Source organism: Humulus lupulus, chromosome 4, assembly GCF_963169125.1.
Source record: "Humulus lupulus chromosome 4, drHumLupu1.1, whole genome shotgun sequence".
Taxonomy (NCBI): domain Eukaryota; kingdom Viridiplantae; phylum Streptophyta; class Magnoliopsida; order Rosales; family Cannabaceae; genus Humulus; species Humulus lupulus.
The window spans coordinates 157771869-157778668 of NC_084796.1; the positions used below are offsets into that span (position 1 = coordinate 157771869).

The following is a 6800-nucleotide window of genomic DNA, read 5'->3' on the forward strand; positions in this document are numbered from 1 at the left end:
CAAAAAGGGCATAAGCCCAAGCCTACAAACATACACATTCATAACATATTCATAACATATCATAACATAACACATAAGATAACATAAACATAAACATATAGATTCTAGCCTATTTTCCTTACCAAAGTTACCGGGATATGTGGACTGAGTTGGGACTTTTTGGAACACTCCTAAAACCATAAGAAAGAGTGAGTCTAAAGAAGAAAGGAGATGAAATGAAAGGGATGGAAAGACTAAACCATTTGAGAAACATGCTTACCGAAACTTATGTGCTCAAGAACTTAGATTCCCTAACCAAAATGAAGATTAAGGTTAGAGATTGAGTAGAAGACTATGAGGAAGAAAATAACATAATACAGAAATGAACTAGAGTTTTGGTTACCTCAAAGACTTGTAAGATAGATCTACACCACAACCAAAATACTATAGAATCTCACTTCCCAAAGTGTTTGATAAGCTTATGATGTTTAAGCTTATGATTTTCCCAAACCAGGTGTTTAACTCTCACACTCTCCTAGCACTTGCAGCTTCTGAACTTAGAGTAAAAGGTGAATAATGGCTGGGTACTAGGTCCTATTTATAGAGTTTGGGAATGAAAGTATCTTGATTTTACTTGAATAAAAATAATGGCTTTTTAGGTGAAAATCATTTGAATAATCGTTCAGCAGAGGCTGAAGACTCGTTCAAAAGATGCTGGACTGTTGAAGGAGTTTGAATGGCTGAAAGGAAAATAATTTAAAAGTGTTTGAATTTATGCTGAAGGAGGCGATATATCGCCCCCTGTAGGCGATATATTGCCTGGGCCAGTATGCCCGAGGCGACCGTGCATCGTTTCGTGTTTTCCGTATCTACGTGCTGCGACATATCGCCCCCTATAGCTGCGATATATCGGCACACGCTGAATATTTAAACACGAAATTAAACATTTTTAGCTAAGTTTGAATGGATTAAACAGCCTTGACTAAGCCTTCAACGTATTCAAAGCTGCTGACTGACCCTATAACATTCAAACTTTACTCCTTATTAAATTTAATCCTAAAAAATACTAAATCCTTAATCACCATTCATAACATGTGCTTAAAATCCTATTGGTTGATATCTAAACCTTATAGTATAATAAATATAATCCTTAATATCAGTCACATTAATCAAACCTTAGGTTAAACTTAATATTCTTAAACTATAGATTAAACTTAGAAAATCTATAAGTACTACTATGAGTGTCCAAATAATTCCCGGTCTGAACCAAAAATCCACAGTAACAAAGATAATGCTATAAATACTATCATACTATTATCTATCTTAGCTAAGTAAAGTTCTTGGACTCTACAAATACCTTTGATGTCAGCTATCGTCCATCCTAATGCATCTCTTTGTTCTTGCAACACATTGATGAGTTGGCGCTCTTGTGTGGCATTGATTTTGGAGGATATTATGATAGGAAAAGTGTTGTCACCTCCTAGGAAAACATGCTTAAGACCATCGGGAAGTTGGGCCAACTTTGGTTGAGGAGCTTGTTCAATGGATGGTTTTGGTGTTTCTCGATCTTGAGGGAGTTCCTCAAAGATTGGATTCCAAAACACGGTTCTTCTAGCCTGTGAGTGTTTGACGATTTCAGGGTTGATTGCAGACTCATCGAGCTCTGAACTTTCTGAAATTTGGAAGAGGTGATTAAAATTATTAGATGTGTATTTCGATTCGACCTCTTTCGAGATAAGTGTATCGATCAGATAGGATTGGAAACACTCATCGTTGTCAGGTGGTTGTTTGCTGATGTGGAAAACATTCACTTCTAGAGTCATGTTCCCGAAAGAGATTTTCATGAGAATGATGGGAATTTATTCCTACAGTTAATGAGTGCATTTGCTGTTGCGAGGAAAGGTCTGCTGAGAATGATGGGAATTTTGGACTCTATACTTACTTCGGATTGAGTGTCCAAGATGAGAAAATCAACAGGGTAATAGAATTTTTCAATTTGAATCAGAACGTCTTCTACTATTCCCCAAGGTTTCTTAACTGATCGATCGGCCAATTGTAGTACCACAGATGTGGGCTTGAGTTCTCCTAGACCTAATTGCAAGTATATTGAATATGGCATGAGACTTACACTTGCTCCAAAGTCTAGAAGGGCTTGACCAAATTCCTACTCCCCAATTTGACATGAGATGGTGGGACAACCAGGATCTTTGTACATAGGCGGTGTCTTATGGTCAATTACCGCGCTAGCTTGTTCCGCCAAGAATGCAGTTTTCTTGACATGGTGCTTTCTATTAACGGTGCGCAAATCCTTGATAACCTTGGCATAAGCCGGCACTTGTTTGATCACATGCAACAATGGCAAGTTGATCTTCACTTGTGTTAAAAGGTCTAGGATTTCACCATGATTTTCCAGTACCTTTCCAGTGGATTTCAAAGCTTGAGGAAAGGGTGCCTTTACTGGAATGCTTATTAGCACATCATTATCTGGAGCGGGCATTGACGTACTCATTGTCTTAGTTAACGGTGAAACCATACTTTGACCACTTCGAGTAGAGATGGCATTAACCTATTTGAAATTTGTATATGGAGAGGAGGAGGTTTGTGCCATGTGTTGTATCTTGAGTTGAGGCTATTTGAGTTTGCGCAAGCATCTGCAAAGTATTCTCTAGAGAATTACTTGACTGCGTGTTATTTTGAGGAGCAATGTATGCTTTTGGCGGTTGTTGCTGCTCATACCTCCATTGGCTCCCAGATGCTTGGTTTGAATCCTTCCAGCTGAAATTTGGATGGTTGCGCCAACCAGGATTGTAAGTGTTTAAGAAAGGGTTATAAAGCTTCTTGTAATCCCCTAAAGCATTGCAGTGTTCCTCATTTCCTCCTCTTAACTCACCAAGAGTTGGGCACTCTTGCGGTTGATGTTCCGTCCCTCCACATATGAAGCATGGATCTGGTGTCTCTACCTTTGCAGCCATATGGATTCCTCTACCTTCTTGAGATTTGAAAGCCTCGAATTGTTGTCTCAATGATTCAATTTGGCTTATGACATTGTCATCTTCCTTTAATTGGTAGATTCCAGTTGATCGTGGCTTGTCCATAGGACTCATTCCATTCCATGTGTAGGACTTTTCAGCCAGATCGTTGAGGTACTCGAAAGCTTCATCGGGATCTTTTTGAAGGAATTCGCCATTGCACATCATTTGTACGAATTGTCTTTGTTCGGTTGTGAGACCATCATAGAAATAGCTTATCAAATGCCAACTTTCGTATCCATGATGTGGGCATTGATTTATCAAATCTCTAAACCTCTCCCAGACCTGATGGAAATTTTCATGGTCTTTCTGGATGAAGGTAGAGATTTGCCTCTTAAGACTGCTAGTCTTATGGGGCGGGAAATATTTGGCAAAGAATGCTTTCGTCATTTCGTCCCATGTTCCGATAGATCCAGGCCTTAAGGAATACAACTAGCTTTTTGCTTTGTCTTTGAGCGAGAAAGGAAAGAATTTCAATCTCACAATATTAGTGACATCAACTCGGTTGTTGAATGTAGCCACCACCTCTTCGAATTCCTGTATATGCACGTACGGACTCTCATTTTCCAACCCATGGAAGGTTGGTAAGAGGTTAATCATGTCGGGTTTGAAATCAAAATTTGGCATATTGTTGGGATACATTATGCATGAAGGTATGGCTGTACGCGTAGGATGTAAATATTCCTATAGCGTTCTTGGTTGGACTTCATCTTGATGAGCCATCGTGGGTGGTTCAAGAAGTCTCGGTGAATCGGGAGTGTTTGAACGAATGGAAGAAAACGACGAACTAAGAGAGTTTTCTAAAGTTTCTACTTGTTGTCTCACAAATCTCCCTAGTGTGTCTCTATTTCGTGGCATAATATTTTTTTTATTTTGTAAGTATTATAAGCGCAAGTGTGTAATAATGTAATAAGTATACACCAAAATGTTCCCAGGCCAATTGGAAAGGTTGCCAAGGTACCACTTTAGGCCCAAGAGCTTTTCTAGAACTCCCCGAGGTTCTTAGAAAAGGTTGGAGGGTAACGCTAACACAAACCTTATTTAAGAACAAATTTTTCTAAGATAGAACAAGTTTGGTTTTTACTAATTTCCACAATTACACAAATGTTCTCAATACCTTTTTTTTTTGTTTTTTTTAAAAAAAATTTATGATTTAAAATTTTATGCTTTTTTTTTCGGAAAAAACCTAAATCTAGAAAGTAAAATTGTAAACCTAAAAAAAAATGAATAAATAAAAATAAAAATTACTAAGGAAAAATAAAATAAAAGAGAAATTAAAAATTATACTACTTTTTTTTAAATAGAAAAAAAAATTAATTTACTATGCAAACCTTTAATTGTAGAATTATCTCCCCGGCAACGACGCCAAAAATTGATATCGCCCAATAACTCCTAAGTGATCGCAGTAGTAATTGGGCTATGTCGTATCCACAGAGAGGTAAAATACAAGTAAAAAGAAAGATTAGTAAATTAAAAATAATAAACTTTGAAATAATATAACTTTGAAAAAGAATATATTTTTTTTTAACATTAAATAAACAAAATTGATGAATTAGAATCAGAAAGAAAATATGAGAAGCATAAGTTTCATTCATGCAAACATATATATATTTTAATAAAATTGATTCATTCTACTCAACTATAATTCTACACCATTAATTATAGTTAGAAAATATATATAATAAAGCTCACCTTAAAATATGTTCTTTAATTAAATTATACTAACTTATAATTTTAAAGACCTATCATATTATATACCTTAAAGCGACAAAATACCAATGGCAGAATGCAGTAAAAAGCTTATAATATAACAAATATCCTAAATTAAATTAAAAGGCTAAATTACATAAGAAGAGCATGACTAGACTTATGTAAAAGACACTAATAAATTTAGAATAAAAATTAGAAGAAAATAAATTTAATTGTAACAAATATATAGAAATGAATAACAAAATAAAGAATCAATATATTAAAAATATAATGTGAAACATGAACTTCACTCTAGCCTTTCCACAAGAGAATTTAGCCTAAAATAGGCATTGTTTTCACTCAAAGTAATGTAAAAGAAATGAATGAAGAATAAGAAAAAAAATGCTTTTCTCTCTCACTATACTCTCCACACTTAATTCCACTATCTCATGCTTTTTTACTCCATTTAGTCCTCTATTTATAGTGAAAAAATGACCCGAAATATGTTAAAATCGTGTCAAGAGTGGGAAAAACGACTGAAAAATAGGTGAAAAGTTGGACAAGTGGGAGACAGCAGTCAGATCGTGGCAGCTACTTTGTTGGGGCGTGGGGAGCAGCATGGCAACGTGGCGCGCATTGGTTGGCTCAAGTGGCTAGCACGTCAGACGGCGTCAGGCGGCTTACAGTTGGTGGGACCCGCGGCATTAGATGCGTCAGGTGTGTCAGCGTGCGTCAAGTGGCTCGGCTTTGTCGCGGTTCGGGTGGAGGCGGCGGTGTGGCTCGAGTGGACGAATGGCAGGCTGCCATGTGGTAGTGTGGGGGGAGCAGCTGTTGCTTGGGCCTAGGCTGTTTGGGCTTAATTTTTGGGCTATTCCATCTTCAAAAATGCCATTTTCTTCATGATTTCTTCAAGTTTAATTCTTTCTTTCTTCTTTCTTTTTCTTTGTGTCAAAATACATTTTATTTCCTGAAAATGAAACACAAATTAAATTAAAATTAATATTTTCAAATATAAAATATATGACAATAAATCAATGAAAATATTAATTTTACACTTTAAGACTAATAAAATGACATTTTTGAGCACTAATCAGTCGGCTTTGCTACTCAAGTGTGTGAATTAACCACACTTTGTTGTAGCCTTAGTCGGGCTTATAGATTATTAGAGATACCCTTGCTACTTTCATAAGGGACGACCTCGCCATTATCATAGTGCAGGAATCAATGCCTTACTAGTTTTTTTGCTTGGCTCGCCTAATGGAAGAGGTCAACTTAGCTAGGGTGTCTTCGCTAGTTTATCATAGAGTGTTGCTCGTTTAAGGATGCATGGTATTTCCATTCATCTCGTCTTTGAGGTGGTGTCCAACACTCTTATTGTCGAGTTGGTTTTAGTCATTAACATCACTTAGCACTACTACAAAACTGTATTTAAGCAACACACGAGAGACAACTGTTTTACGAAAAATGTTGTCTCATGTCAAAAATAGACATAACACAACAGTAGCTCTTGAACTAACGTGTCATGCAAATTAAAACTTACATGAGACAACAATTTTAGTGAGACTGTTGTAACATGTCTACTTTTAACACTAGACGACATTTCTACGAAAAATGTTGTCTCATCCAATACAATTTTAATCAAGTATGGATAAATTTGTATATTTTATTATAATTTAGTATATTATAAAATATATTAATAAAAAAATTATAAATTAATAATTTGCAACATGGACTATTAGTTAAAAAATGAGTTTTTTTTAAAATTAAATTATTCAAATAATTGTTAATTTTGTAATAATTTGTAATATTAATTGTTAATTCAATTAATTATTATATATTTAACAAAAGAAGTTTTTTTTTCAAATAAAATTTATATTATGATGTTATAGTATTAATTTTCATTTTTCTTTTAAAACTAATAACAACTATGGAAAAAACAGAAAAATTAATTAATATGGAAATAAAACTTGTTTTGTGTAAATGCCCCTTGTTGACGGTGAGATCTCGTTAACGGAGTTAAGTTAGAAAAATCAAAGTATAGTGCTTATCACTGAAGAACTTAAAAAATCTAAACAGAAACTTAGAGAATAGTTCCAGAAAGAA

General features: G+C 35.1%; 1 non-coding gene across 1 annotated transcript; it reads left to right on the forward strand.

Annotated features, from left to right (window-relative positions):
- The first annotated feature begins 3243 nt into the window (after positions 1-3243).
- LOC133833387 (small nucleolar RNA R71) lies at positions 3244-3350 on the forward strand. The gene has a single exon (XR_009892768.1). It is a non-coding gene; the product is annotated as a small nucleolar RNA R71 (small nucleolar RNA).
- Positions 3351-6800: the final 3450 nt, after the last annotated feature.